We start from the raw sequence: 16,318 nt of genomic DNA, 5'->3' as shown, positions 1-16,318 counted from the left end.
TAAAATATGAATTGGAATAAGTCCCCTCCATTCAGTCAAACCTTCTTTGGGTATAGAGATAGACCACACAGGCCTCTCCCCGGGTTTGGACTTTGTTTTTCGATGAGAGTAACTGAGTGAACAAAGACAGTATGGTATACTTTTAACAATATTTTCATTGAAATAATTTCTGTGTTGTTTGATTTTAGAATTGTTGTAAGGCTCATCCAAATCCTGATGAAGACATATATAACCAACCAAGTCGAAACTATTTACCAAGAAGCCTGTTTGATAAAGAAGATTCATATGTATGGGCACTAAGAGTCGATATTTTGTCTGGAGTGAACAACTATTATCAAAATAATGGAATTGAATTTGCATTTTCTTAAATTTTGTAAAATAACTTGAACTTAATGTTTTAGGACCTTTATTAGCTGAATGAATGTATGAATGCTTGATATTTAGGATGTGTTTTTTATTATAAAAAATGAATTAATTAAAAATGTTCATGAATCATTTTTATTCAAATTTAAACAAAATAAAATTATGAATTGACTCATTACCTTCTGCCTTTTTCTATCAGTTGCTCTCTTCATCCTGACACCACCATTTGTTCTTCTATATTGCTCTGCCTCAAGGTGTCAGAGATTTTGTGAGGTTCCCACCATTTTGCTGATTTATAATCTGTGCTGGGGCCTGAATATGGGTTATGTGTTGTTATGGTGGTGTGGTGATGTCACTGATATGCTATGTGGAGTGTTGGTGGCGGTTTGGAGTGCTGGGTTCTACTGGTGTCAGTTGGACCTAATGTGCTGGGCTGGATGGATGTCTTAGGGCTTTCTCTACTTGAGAACTGGAGAATAAACCTACATGTAAACTACTTACCTTCTGTGGTTCATTGTTCTATGAAGGAGGCTTAGTTTACCACAGAATGCTTGTATGTTCAGATGATTGTGCAACATTTGACAATTTTACTTTTGGTGTGTTTGAAAAACTTGCATTACACTTTGCCCATTTCACGAAATTGTTCAAATTAAAAATGAATCAATTAGTTCATTTACAGTGAATGAATTCCGCAAATATTGTTTTTGTGCTTTTTTGACAACTGCAACAATGTTGGAAAAGCAATCAACAAGCAGACTTGCTAGATATTTTCTCAGCAAACTAATTTTTCATTTAGGTTGCTGAGAAAATCTGCAAAAACAGTTTATCTGCCGTTTTTTTCCTGGCAAAGAAAATGAAAACTCAAGTAAATTCTTGTCAACTAGTGTCTTCCACCTAATTTGTTGATAAAATAATCTTGCAAATTAGATTATTTTAGCAGGATTTATTTTCAACAAATGTGAATTGAAAACACTTGACTTGCATTTATTTTGCTGAAACTAAATCCTGCAAACATGTAAGTAGACAATGTTTTTTCAGAAATGTTGCCACATGTTGCAAACGCATCATTTTTGCATACTCATAAAGTGACACATTTTGTTTGCCTCTAATTTCTGCAAACTGTGTGACTCGTTTTTTTCAATTTCATTTCACTTTACACGATTTTATTTTGCCTAATGTATCGCTTGTGTTGCTTGCTATTTTTTTCTTTTTTTTTTCTTTCTCAATAACTATGCCTCCTCCACTATAACAATTAAAGCACGATTAAGAAAGTGGCAGGCTTCCATAAACCAGTTTCTGTGCCATGTTGCCAGCTGTCTGCGTGAATCACTTCATGTGCATTGCTCTGGTGTTGGTGGAAACCTTCAATGTGTTACAAAAAACGCAGGACATCCTCTCCACACGCCCACACTGAGTCCCGGGCCAGGAATTCATGTCCTCGAAAAGTTAATCTGCTCAGTGTTTCATGGCCAATTCAGACATTTTCCAATCTGTTGTTTGTCGTTTCATCTTTAAAGATGAGCAGCACTGCTTTCAGGGATGGCATGATTGTGCGAATTTGGGACTGTGGGTGAAAGGCTTTAAAATTATAATTGGTTACAGTAAATGTGATACATAAATGGCTATAAAAATATGATTTCTTTTTATGTTTGCCCTCCTCCCCCAAAATGTGTTGTTTTGTTTGGGAAGTGGCTGGATTTGTCTTGCAACAACTTATCATGTTGCTTGACACTCAGTTGACTGTGTTCTGGATCATCAGTGAATTTCTTTCTTTCTGGTTTACTTTGGTCTTTGTTCCTCTCTTTTGTCTTCCGTTCTTTATATGGCACCTTTACTATGTTTTGTACTAGCTCATTAATATTTGTAAAGCGCCTTGAAGTGAGGCGCTGTCCAAGTAAATAAAATACAAATACAAATCACAATTGAATACAAATACCAGTTCAGTGGACATAATTGCATTTTTTTATTTTTCTCACATCACAAGTACAGGAGAAATTGTGGCCCAGACCTTTTGGGTGGCATATGTTCATGGTGAAGTTGAGGCTGCGAAACAGGGCCCACAGTGCCTTCAAAAAGGAACCATGCAAGGTAGGCTCAGAATGAGTGCAGTAGAGACGGGCGACGAATGTCTTTATACAAAAAGAGTAGATGTCAAAAAAAGGAAAGATAAAGACTGGAATACTGAAGGGCCGGAGATTCGAAAGCAAAAGGATGTGCGTCCTAAATATATATGTGTAACATTGAGGAATTTCACATGACACAGGGAGTGTGAAGTTTGCCAGCGGGGAAAACCACATCATTCCATCCCAGTATATATTGGTTTTGAGCAAGGCATCTTTGCTTCCCCTGTGGTGCTGGCAATTCCGTTTCCAGTTGATGCAAACAGTACTTGTGTGAACAGTTGCTTTCTCAAAATGTGCCTCCAGGATCGGTCAAAAGAAACCTCAGAAGACTGAAGTAGATTGAATTACTTTTGAAGTGTCGACAGGTTACGTTCCGTAATGCCTAACTTGTTTGATGTATTAAATCAACAAGTCGTTCTTGTGTTGCTTGGTCATTTTACAATATGCAGAGGTTGATCAGATGCAGAGAGCACACCTTTTCCCCATCAGATTCTGGCCCCACAGAGATATCCGACATTCCCTTTATTGTCTCTGCATAACAGGGGGTTTATGAACCCCACTCTTCCATATGCCCGCCAAAGTGCAGATGGTCAGACCTCATAATTGGGGTGTGTCTGGAGCAGGGTGTGAATGTGTCTGCTGGTGCTGGGATGTTTCCATCCCTCTCATAGTTCTAATGGCCTCTTGGGCTTAATCTCTGCCCCATATGTGCTCTACTTCTTGCAAACATTCTATCATCTTCATTTGGACATGCTACGTTCACTGTGCAGTTTTGCTGTGTCCCATCATGATGTGTACGCTAGGATACAATAACTATGTTTTTGCTATGTGGTTGTGTTATGCAACCCTATACTACCTTTGCTTTTTAATGTCCTGATGTGAAATGCTATGGTTTAAAGGCATGGTATAGTAAAAAATATTATTTAAAAAATAGGTAGGCAACATAAAAAAAAAATACTAGCATTCTCTTTTTTAGAACTTCCTATGTAAAATTTTGAGCTATTCAAGCTTAAAATTCGCAAAAGCAAGCACATGGGCGCATCCATTTTGTGAAATGGATGCCCTCCTGTGCTGGCTTTTGCGGCACTAATGAAGGAAAAACCAGCCAGCTGTAGTAAACAAAAGCTACCGCTGGGTGGCTTTCCCTTCATTAGTGCTGTACGCGGAGGACGGGGACCGGAGACCAGAGCAGGAAAGCTGCAGCTGAATCTCGGTAAGTGCTATTTATTTTTTTTTAAAAATAAGCACTAGCTGCGGTTTTTTTTCTAAGTTTTCCGGGCTGGAGGAGCCCGGAAAACTTAGAAATAAAACCGCAGCTTTAAAAACGTTGTATTTAAGTTTGCGGTCGCTTTTGAAGCGACCGCAAACATAAATACAACGTTATTATGTTGGAAAACGCTGCGGTTTTTCTTTCCGAGTTTCTCAGGCTCCTCCGGATCGGAGGAGCCTGAGAAACTCGGAAAGAAAAACCGCAGCGTTTTCCAAAACAACCGCGTTGTTTCTGCCTGAATCTGCTTTCCCATTTGGGGCTCTCGGGCTCCCCACGGGGAGCCAGAGAGCCCCAAATGGGAAAGCAGATTCAGGCAGAAACTGCGCGGCATTGCGGAAAACAACCGCGTTGTTTCTGCCTGAATCTGCTTTCCCATTTGAGGCTCTCGGGCTCCCCACGGGGAGCCCGAGAGCCCCAAATGGGAAAGCAGATTCAGGCAGAAACAACGTGCATTTAGCATTTCCCATTTGGGGCTCTCGGGCCCCCCGTGGGGAGCCCGAGAGCCCCAAATGGGAAATCAGCTGTAGGCAGAAACACTGCGGCATGTAAACACAACCGTGTTGTGTTTCTGCCTGCCTTGGCTTTCACTTTGGGTCTCCGGTGCTCCCCTGGGGGAGCACCGGAGACCCAAAGTGATAGCCACAGCAAGCAGAAACACAACGCGGTTGTGTTGGAAAACGCTGTGGTTTTTCTTTCCGAGAAACTTGGAAAGAAAAAACGCAGCATTTTCCAACACAATAACGTTGTATTTATGTTTGCGGTCGCTTCAAAAGCGACCACAAACATAAATACGTTTTTAAAGCTACGGTTTTATTTCTAAGTTTTCCGGGCTCCTCCAGCCCGGAAAACTTAGAAAAAAAAACACAGCTAGTGCTTATTTTTAAAAAAAAAATAAATAGCACTTACCGAGATTCAGCTGCAGCTTTCCTGCTCTGGTCTCTGGTCCCCGTCCTCCGCCTACAGCACTAATGAAGGGAAAGCCACCCAGCGGTAGCTTTTTGTTTACTACAGCTGGCTGGCTTTTCCTTCATTAGTGCCGTAAAAGCAAAAGCTAGCACAGGAGGGCATCCATTTCACAAAATGGATGCGCCCATGTGCTTGCTTTTGCGAATTCTGAGCTTGAATAGCTCAAAATTTTACATATGAAGTTTTAAAAAAGAGAATGCTAGTATTTTTTTTTTATGTTGCCTATCTATTTTTTTAAATAAACATTTTTACTAGACCATGCCTTTAAGTTTGGTATGAAATGATATGTTATATTATGCTAACCATGCCATGTTACTCTGCTGGCACATGTTGTGCAAGGCTGGGCTTTTAGGATATTGAGCCCAATTCACTATGTACACAATCCTAGTAAGCATGGAACATGGAATACGTTATATGTGTGCAAGTCACTCCAATTTAACAGGAAAATACCCTATTCACCAGCATAAGCATGTTTGCTGACCTAAAGACAATCTTACATGATTACATTTAGAAAAATCAGAAAAAAGTTGGAAAAGTCAACGAACAATTATTTAAAAATTACCATAACTCCTGTGAAGGCACAGCAGAATGGTCAGAGTGCCGAGTGCTTAGTATCAAAGGCTCCCATGAAAACACACAGCCATATTAAGGGCATAGGACGCTTCAACATTCGCGCTCTATATGTCACCTGGCCTAGTAGGATCGTTGTCTCTGTCCTCCCTCTGTTTCCGCTTCCCTTGCCTCATTGCGCCTTGAAACACTTGTGTATAAGCGCGTTATAAATGACATGTCATATCATCATATCATGAACTACTCCTGCTCAACTTGTAGTAAACCCCTGTCACCAAGCAATGCACCTAAACCATCACTGGTAGTTGGGCAGGTGATTACTGTAGTCGGCGCGTGTCAGGTGTGTGAGGTCATAAGAGTCTGCTGTGGAATGTTAGTGGTGGTTTGTGGGCCTGGGCTCCAGCAGAGTCAGTTCGAGGAAGACAGGGACTGAGTAAGGAAAGCCTGGGTGGTGGTGCTGGTTTCCTATTATACCAACTGCCTACACAGAGATGTATTGATGACAATAAAGTGGACTTACTTGCTATCTACTGGTGACTCTTTGTCCATCTGTCAACTCGCAACATTGACGATGAGTGGAGCAAGGACCTGTGTGTTGCAGCTACTGTGGGGGGAGCAGAGGCGGGGTGACTGCCCCCACTGAAGAAGCACCACCCAGTGCTCTGCTGCCGTTGGCACTGTGCTTTTTGCATGGTTGTGAAGGGAGAGAGACAGTCAGGGCAAAAGGATTGGCCAGTTACACCATCAGCTTCCATTTGACAGAGGCACTGTAAGCTTGTGTTCAGAAGCGCTGTAAGCTTGTGTTCAGAGGCGCTGTAAGCTTGTGTTCAGAGGCGCTGTAAGCTTATGTTCAGAAGCGCTGTAAGCTTATGTTCAGAAGCGCTGTCAGCTTGTGTTCAGAGGCGCTGTAAGCTTGTGTTCAGAGGCGCTGTAAACTTGTGTTCAGAAGCGCTGTAAGCTTGTGTTCAGAGGCGCTGTAAGCTTGTGTTCAGAGGCGCTGTAAGCTTGTGTTCAGAGGCGCTGTAAGCTTGTCTTCAGAAGCGCTGTAAGCTTGTGTTCAGAAGCGCTGTAAGCTTGTGTTCAGAAGCGCTGTAAACTTGTGTTCAGAGGCGCTGTAAGCTTGTGCTCAGAAGCGCTGTAAGCTTGTGTTCAGAGGCGCTGTAAGGTTGTGTTCAGAGGCACTGCAAGGTTGTGTTCAGAGGCGCTGTAAGGTTGTGTTCAGAGGCACTGTAAGCTTGTGTTCAGAGGCGCTGTAAGGTTGTGTTCAGAGGCACTGTACGCGTGTCTTCCTGCTGCTCTGCAGCAAGCTGAATCAGCCTGGTTATGCTGTTTTCTGAGCCGTTGCTCCATGAACCCATCTTTGTGGATTTCCGACTGACCTTGTCAGGCCTCCAGGGTTTGCTCAGCAGCCTTATTTGAGCTAACTACTGCTACGTCACTCTTTCCGTCCCTGGAGATTTAAGAAGAAGTTTGTAGCTTGCCACGTTACTGCGACCTATGTAGATGGGGACTGTTCTGACCCGTGGCCGTGGAGCAGACCACCAGGAGAGTGCGGCTGCTAGCTGGATTGTCCTGTGCTGTCCTGGCCCGGACCCTGCCAGTTGATTGAGGCAGAGTGGAGTTCTGTTGGCCATCAGTCTACTACAGAAATGTTGATATCGTCGAATGTTCCATTAGGGGTTATTGAGGAAAGAATCTGGAGCGTGCCGACGTTACACGCTCCAAACATCATGAAGGAGCCGCTGGATGACCATTTTCCCAGAGGGTGTTGAGCAGGAGCTTGGTGTTCTGTTGCCAGCACTGGCGCATGGAGTAGCAGAAAGGAGCTGCTTCGTTGGTCGGGGCAGTCTTGTCCCTTGAGTACCGGTGTCTACCAAGTTGAAGCTGCCAACAGTACACCACTTCTCTCACTATCCTACTCCTTCACCTTACTAACCAATCCCACCTTCTCGTTTACAGATCTGCCAGAGCGCCTGGGGGCCAATTCTGTTGGTGACGGTGCGCTATATAAGTACCTTTAACATAACATAACATAACTTCCCTGTTCCATCGCATTGGAATATCTTTAAGCTGTCGGTCCGGCTGCTTGTGGTGACGTTTATGTTTGCTGACATGGTAAGATTACTTGCGCACAGTTCATTTGTCCTGTTTAAACAATTATGGGGCAAATCTAATCTAAGCGATTTAGTGTGTGGTGCTCCTTGGCACACCTCTAGCGATGAATGAATGCAATGAGAATGAAGAGAAAGGGGTTTCAATGAAAGCAAAGATCTGTTTTTGAGCTAGTTTTGAAAGCAGTTTAATCTCGTAATTTTTTTATTTGGGCTTTTATGTGGGCTTGTCTGGGCCATTTGACATTAGCACTAGCCAGCCACGGGGGCATTGACTTAGCGAGTGTGCAAGTAGGGGGAACACGTGAAATGATCAGTGTATCTTTTGACGCAATGCCTCAAGACGTTCTCTGGTTTAACGTGTTTTACTCGGTCAGCCGTGTGGGCAATCTTTATTGCCAAAGTATGTGTAACTCATGTGTTGGCTTGTGTGCATACGTTTTTGGGATCCAAGATGTGTGTGTGTGTGTGTGTGTGTGCATAATGAGAATATGTAACCCCCATGAAATCTATGTGCTAAGCAGTGTGTCTAATGGGAATGTGTATACTCTAAAATTATTGTGTTATGGACAGCTTTGGGGACATTGAATTGCCATTATGTATCGTGTGTAATCCTGCATTTTATTGCATGTTCACTGTGTTGGGACCATATATCACGTGTGTGTGTGTGTGTGTGTGGCAGTAGAGACATAGGGGCGTTTAGGTTTCCAACCCATTATGAGTTTCTTGACGCATGGTGTTTTTCTTGGCGTTACCAGTCTTCCAAGGAGGCTTTGATCTTAGTGATCTTAGTGAGCTGAGAGTGATGTGCATGAGTGTGTTGTATTTTTGGCTTCTGTCATCTGAAGAGAAAAGAAGTGTGTTAGATCTTTGCCAGGGAACTGTGTGTTGGGGTGTGCTACGGCTAGTATGGGGCATTACCTATTGTGGGTGTTTTGCTGTCTGCCAAGGGGGCACACATCTGCCAGTTTCAGATATAATTGCGGCATTATCGCATAAAAAAGATGCGCTATGAATGAGCGGTCCCCATTGGGCCACAGATTTTGCCACTGGAGTATGTTTGTGAGTTGAGGAGCCAAGTAGTTGGCTGGTGCATTCTAAGCAGATTCAAACTGGTTGGCTAATGGAGATCATCTTTTTATTTTGATGGGTCAAATATATGCTCTGTTATCTCTGTCATTTGTTCTTTGCCTTTTTTGGAATTGCGCTCCATCGTGGCACGGCTGAGGCCTGCGGGTGGCAGTCCCGACCTGAAGGTGTCTTATCTGTCTGATGTGTAAATTGCCCAAAGGGTGAGCCAGTTGGTGCTCGGTCGTGGCAGGGCTGAGGCTTGGGAGTGGCAGTCCCCGGCGTAAGGCGATTAGTTATTCTTATGGTTCGGAGTTTTCTCATTCAAAAGCACCATTTATACAAGGTGTGAGCTGCTTGAGCCTTCGTGTAACCGCTGTTGGGGGCGTTTTTCTTTGCTCACCTCATGCATCTTTTCCTGTTTGGATGGGTGTCCAGTATCCTGGTTTGAATTTTGTTCTTGCATTTTTGCAATGGATACATTTTTTGAGGGGCTTCATCCAGTTTGATGATATTATGGATGTCTGGAAGGATTTTGTTGGTTTCATCCATATTTTTGTTGCCTATATTGCGTTGCTGGATGTTGTCTCTATCCCTTGTTGGGTGTTGTTAACCCGGTTTTTATTATGTCAGACAGTCGCATTATGTGAGGCCCACAAATGTGGTGCAGTGTGTTGGATGCTGTGTCAGTGCAGATGTTTTCTTTTCTTATGGGGATGTTTATGTCATGTCCTGTCCTTCACTTGCACGCTTTCTTGTGGTTTCAATAGATTTTTCTCCTATGGTCTTTATGTACAACGGGAGAGGTGTTATGAAGTGGGAGAGCACAAAGGTGTATATAAGGTTGTGTCATTATAGTGATAAGTGTTGTATAGGTATAGGATGTATATTCACACATTTAAAGTGTTATATTCTATGCAAGAGTCTTTTCAATATTTTGACTTTTCCATTGTTTTGCAGACGTGTCCACCATTCGTTAATTGCCGCCTTAAGGGGGAAGGTGTCTAGTGGGCACCTGTCAAATGTGTGAGGTCGTCTGTGGAATGTTAGTGGTGGTTTGTGGGCCTGGGTTCCAGCAGAGTCAGTTAGGGGCAGAGAGAGACTGAATAAGGGAAGCCTGGCTAGTGGTGCCGGTTTCCTATTATACAAACTGCCTACAGAGAGGTGTATTAATGACAATAAAGTGGACTTACTTGCTATCTACTGGTGACTCTGTGTCCATCTGTCAACCCGCAACAATACTACTTTGTTGCCCTGCAAATGCATACATCACTGTGTGCCAGTGCCCTACCTTCAGGCAGTACTATTAGAACCTGATAGGGGGTGAGGGGCGGCAGCCTTTCAGACAATGAGAAGCCCATTGAGGATAAAGCAAATGTAGATTAGCAGCTGCAGGAAAACCCGCCCCCCTACCTTGCCTATGTTGAAAGCCTGAGATTGTGCCGTGTTTGACACCAGCAGTTGTGCTAATACCGCAACGTATGTTTGAATGAAGTAACCCATTGAAACAACTCTATCGAATGTATCCCCGAAGGGATGACAATTTGTAGTAGGAACTCCCTGAAGGAAAATAAAAAAGAGCAAAGAAAGAAGCCCTTGATGTCATAAGAGAGTATGAACGACGTCTCAGGATACTGGCTAAAGAGGATGTATGGATCCTACAAAAAATAATGATGAAGTGAAGAATCAAGTGAATGTTTAAATATGAAAAAGATTACACGTGCACAAAGTGCTGCAGAGAATCAACTTTTCAATAAATGTACAGATGAGGAAACGCAAGTAGACTATAGAAGCTGGCTATATGTAGTGAATAAAATGCAGGCAAAGACACCATTGTATAGAAGCTGGACATCGGTATCATGAATTTTAGTAAGACATGACCCATTAAGAGGGAAGAAGAAAAACTATGTTGCAGCAAGAATAAGCTGAATCGTGGATCTGCATGGTAAGGCTGTTTGGCCTGAAGTCGAGACTGAAGCAGCCAAAGTTAGTTATTTATTCAGAAAAGGAGCGGACATGCAAGGATGAATCATCTCTTGTTAAAGGGCATAGAAAGAACACCAAGATTGCCAAGTGTAATTAATTTAAGACATTGAAAACCCGCAAAATTGACCAAATTGTGGTCTCCTGTCACGTTAGCCAAGGATGAAAATAGAGTTCGAACTTGGAGTCCTACAACACGATAGTGAGTGCCCGCATGCCCATGTATTCTCAGAGACAAGGATACTTTGCAAGGCCAACTTCAAAGACAATCTTCATGGCAGAAGGCTTGGGTAAGGAGAGATGCGGGGTTAATTGGGTGGGGAGGTAGAGAAAGGCCCATTTCCTTGCACCTGGGTCTGGGCTTACGTGCAGCTAAGTCAACCGAATGTTCCAGACATGGCACAAGCATGCCAACCAATAGTAGTGGTCGATATAACGAAGGACCTTATAGTTTGAAGACCAATGAGAAACGTGTATCTAATGTTTCTGAAGAGGACATGTTTTAGAGGTAGGCATATGTTGTCCACCTGACAGTGGGCAGCCAATTACAATCCTAGTTTGTATAGATGATATACTTAGATGTTCCCCTTAAGCCTATCTCGATCCCTAGTAGGTTTTTCATTATTGCCACATAGTATGACATCACCTCTGATGTATTTTTACTATAAAGTCTATGTTGTGTGAAAAGATTGTGGAGAGAAATTGAGCGCACGTCTGTTGATGTTCATTGTAACTCCCTGTTTTAGATAATTGTTAGTAAAACTGTACTTTGGCATCTTCTTGATTTGGTTTGGTTATTTGAACTTGGAGTTATTCTGTGTGAACCCATCCATTACATGCACACTTCTAAAGGGCCCTAAGCTCACGTGGTAGTGGTGCGCATGGTTCAAAATATCCAAACCAGTTCTTCTCCAGAATTCCGGACGATCGGGCATCCTCTGCCATTAGATGAAAGAACACAGAGTTTCCTATGCAGAGCAGCTGAATAGAAATAAACTTGCAACAAGAACCGAGACAGTGGGCAGCTCCCTTTTTGAAGATCACCCTGCTCGGTATCCAAGGGCACTCTGCGGATGGAAGGCGAAGTGCTCGGATTGAAGGAGGAGTCGATACCAAAGGCCTTCAGTTGATTAACGAATGGTGAGTAGACTAAGGGGAATGGCATTTAAGGGGACACGATTGTAATAATTTTGAGTAACAGAAAATAATTGTAGAGATAAGAGAGACTGCCTACAGATTCTTAATTCAAGGGAATTAGAAGGAGACATTTCAAATTCCAACACGGGTAGCCAGAAATATAAAATGCGTAGTGAAGTCTACGTTAGGTGATGTCTCAATCCCTAAACGGGGTAAAAAAGTAAAGGTGTGGGAAGAAGTGATCACAGTGTTTTATAAAAGAGTAAATGTCTGACAAGTCTAAATGTTATTTTTTAAGTAGAATATCAAAGAGCAATAGAGATTGTGAACAATTGAAGCAGTGAGTAAATGTGTAGCAAAAACGATTGGCGCCAATCAAAAGAATAGATAGGCCTTTGAAACAAGAGGATTGAGCAGCGATTGATGGTGCTTGCTCATAGTTGTTGTTTTACAAAAACGTTGAAAAGTGGTGGTTTAAGCCAAGGTAAAAGGTTTATTTAATGGTCTAGTAAGTATCGACAGTCACTTGAGACTTGTCATTATGGGGGATATTCCTCTCATGCACCTATGCACAACACTGCCAAAACACATGCCCAAGCTCAAACAGTACAGTGCGGAATGGGTAAAGGGCACAGCTGATAAAATGTTCATGCCGTGGCCACAATGGGGATCATTGTCAAGAGCAGTATTGCAACACATGATCACATACTTACACGCTGCATACACAGGGAAGAAATTAGAGAAAAGATTAGCGATTTTAGAGCTCTGGTAGATGTATCAAGAGGAAAGAGAAGACCCACCACCTGAGGAGCGGATGCTTAACCAGCATAAGGAGGACACATCGAGTCCTCAGCTCCTCTTACCTTGCCTGAAGCAAAGAGTGTTGCTACGGAAGAGATAGGAGTGTTTCCTATAAAGGAACTAAAAGCACAGCGGGGTACGGTAATCACATATATGAACCCCCCACTTACAGTAGCAATGATAGTCCGGAAGAGAATAAAAGAAAGGAAGATATTTTTAAATGCATAGAAGCAAGGAAGGAAGAAGTGAGCAGTCAAATTTGTTGACAGAAATAGACAGGGAAATCAAGAGATGTAAAGGAGAAAAAGATAAGGCTGTTGAGGTAGCGCTCATACAAAACGAATGGATGGGAGGACACATATTAATCAAGATAGATGGGAAAGGTATCAAGGAAGTTAGAATAACGATGAACAAGAAAGGAAGGATAAGGAACGAGAGAAACGATTGAAAGAGGAAGAGCAGAAAAGGAAAGGCCGGGAGCGACATAAGCAGATATATCAAGAGGAGCAAGAGAACATTGAAGAACAGGCAGAAGAACAAAGAAAGTACGACAAAAGACAAAGTGCGATAGAAGAAAGGGATACAAAGGAAAGAGAGAAAGAGAAGGAAGAAGCACAAAGATTAGGGACAAAAGATTACAGAGACAAAGGGAAGAAGAGGAAAAAAGGGAAGGAGAAGAGAAGAACTGAGGCATGAGGAAGAAAGAATTAGAAGGGATGCAAGAAAACAAAGGGTAGTAGATGAAGAAATAGAACGAAAGAGGAGACAGCAAGGATTTGACACCAGTCTCATTCGTAAAGAACAAATGAGGCCACGCCCAGAAATACAATGGGACAGAGTAGAAGCGATTCTCCCAATAAACAAAGTCACGCCAGCAGCAGCTAGAGTAGCATTAGAAGAAGACAGATTTGATGCAGAAAGCAACTGGAGAAAGAATTGATAAAGTCTATCAACAGTTAAAATGAGAGGCGAGTATGGAGCTCGAGGAAATGGTGATCGATCCCCAATACCTCAATCACGAAGTGAGGGTGGAAACATGTTCGGTGGAAAATGTCGGGCATTGTTTTTGAGTAGACTGAACTTAGACAATGGTGAAGGGATTGATGGTCACACTAATTGGGGACTAGACATGTCAGACGAGGAAAGAGAGTCAGGTCTTGGGGTAGAAGGAGGGAGTGCGTGCGCCCCTGAATGACGTCTATGAATGGATAAGGAAGTGAGATGGTCATATCTGGAACAGCCTAAAGATAGAATGCCAGATGCCATAGCATATCCTGATCGTCCCCTAGGATGATCACATAGTGAGAAGGGAGAGTCACCACCATATGTAAGCAGGTTAAGGTTCTTACCAACAAGGAGACAGAGAGGGATGATTATCCCTGAAATTAATAGACTAATAGTGGGATCTGACTATGGGATGGAGTTCACACAGTTTCCCTTATTGGAGAAAGGGGGAGTAAGACTGCAATACACTCCAATGCCACAGTTGGACAAGGATAACTTAAGATGTAAAGATTGACTTCTGGAGCTGGGAAATGGAAATATAAATTACAGAAGATGACAGGAGGCAATACGCTGGCCATAAGGGACATAACAGGTCTCCTGGCAGCTATTCTTGGGGACAAAGCTGATGACATATGGAGGAGAGCAGGATATTCAAGTGTAACTGCATAAAACACAGCACGCGATGGAGCACCGTTTAATAATTGTAGAGTAAACGTTTGGAGGTCTCTCAGAGTACAAAACCCTGATACATCAGAAATGGGAGCAATTATGACACGTAAAATGAAAGAAGATAAAGACTCTATTGCTTAAATTCAGGATATTCAGGAGAAATGGCAGCTTGAAACTCTCAAGCCGTGGGAAAAGACAGTAGCGTTATCTTATCATATTTTATTTCAAGGGTTACCTGAGCCAGTACAAAGGCAGATATGATATGATATGATATTTTATTTGTATCGCGCTCGTACACAAGTGTTTCAGAGTGCGACTAGGCAAGGGAGGGGAGCAGGGGAGAACACAACACAACAACGATCTTACTAGGCCCAGTGACATTGAGAACGCGCAAGTGCATGGGAAAGGGAAAAAGTGCATGGAAGGGGGAGAGTGGAAAGTGCGGAGGAGAGCAGAATAAATAATAATTAATAGAACACTGAGGCAATAAACAGTGGTAGTGCCGCCAGCAAGTGGCCAGTGCTATGTTTAAGGCAGCAGACTGGGTAGTCTGATAAGTGCATAAAAAGAAGAAAACATGGGGTGGGGGCTGTATGGGTACAGATACAGTCCTCAGTGCAAGGGGTGGCCGGGAGGCAGTGCAGGAGGGTGGCAAGGTGACCAGGTATCTGGGCCCAGGGGACAGAGGGTGGCCAGGTGCACAGTGCCAAGAGAGAGCAGATCAGCAGGGGAGAGGAGGAGCGAAGGCAGAAGCAAAGAGGAAGGTCTTGAGGTGCTTCCGGAACCGGTGATGGTTCTCCTCAAGTTTTAGGCAGGGAGGCTGTTCCAGAGGGAGGCCCCAGATGAAGATAGAGATCTAGTGTAGGCATGGGCAGTTGGGCTGAGATACAGTTGACAATAGTACATCATTGTCGGCTATTACAAGAGAACAAAAAGAAGAAAGATAAGAATAGGAAAATCGAGGAAGCCAAGTTATTTAAAAAATAATTGTCAAAATTTGCCATAGATTTGGCCGTACTGACAAGCAGAGAAGGATTGGGAATGCAGGAAACAATAGGTACATCGTAAGCAAATAATTCACAGCCGATGGACCAAGGTGGATATGGGTTTAAGCCACAAGGCAGAGGTATTGGTTGTAGAGTAAGAGGAGCCAAATTTCAGACTCACCAAGGTGGGTTTCAAAATATACAGAATGAGAACCAGAGTACAAAGGGAGGATATAATCAAGGAGGGATTAACAGAAGAGTTCCTCCAGTATGTTGGAATTGTGGAATGATGGGACATAGTATGCACATATGTGGGAGCCAGGAGAGTGTACAAAATGGCCAATTTTCCCGAAGGGGGCCATATTATCCTCCACCATACAGCACACAGACTAGAGAGGGTTTTGCCCAAGATCACACATCTTATCAGTAACAAACACTGCAAGTACAGCAAGTACAACAGCATGGACAAGTACACATGAATCCACCACAAGGGCGGTCGCAACAAGCCCCTATGCAGACACAACAGTATGCAGACACAGGACAAGTATTGACACCCAGAATATGAGGTGTCACTGTTGTAGGAGGAAATCCTTTCACAGAGACAGGGATGAGATTGTATCTACAATAGGATAGCTCACAGAGTGAATTGATGAGTTCAGTACTGTCTGGGACACCAGACCCCCACGAGGAACCAAGGGCCAATGTGGCAATAGGAGGCAAATCCTTTTCTTTTCTTGTAGACACTGGAGCAATTTATTTGTGTATTCAAGAGGGAAAATATCCAGTGTCAGGTATTGCCATGAATGCTCATGGGTTCTCTTGACCTACGAGTCGAGTTCCTTTTACTGATAAATTACTGGTTTCCATAGGAGAAGGTGATATGTCTGTTGCCCTGTTATACTCACGACAGACACCGGTTAATATTTTGGAAGAGATTTAATGACGAAACTTAACATGCCGATTCCATTTATTGATCAAGGAATAGTGTGCTCCAGTCCAGGAATACACTATTTAAATGAGGGAGAGTTCATACTGGCGTTCACAGGGCAAATGACTCTGCGAGGCGTTCCAGTAGATCCAGAGATTTTTCTATATGGGGTGAGCATTTTACTAATGTGGCTACCTGCTCTGGAGAAAGATTGTGAGAATACCTGATGAGTTTCTATTTAGACCACAATTACCCATGGATGAGGAGGGTGGACAAACTATTCCCATAGATTTGGAAGCAGCTATGGTACGTAAAGAAATGGCAATGCTTGAAGGAGT

The sequence above is a fragment of the Ambystoma mexicanum genome, chromosome 6p, assembly GCF_040938575.1.
Source record: "Ambystoma mexicanum isolate Mex_15411 chromosome 6p, UKY_AmexF1_1, whole genome shotgun sequence".
NCBI lineage: Eukaryota > Metazoa > Chordata > Amphibia > Caudata > Ambystomatidae > Ambystoma > Ambystoma mexicanum.
The sequence above is the reverse complement of the archived record's forward strand: the minus strand, read 5'-3'. Positions refer to the sequence as shown.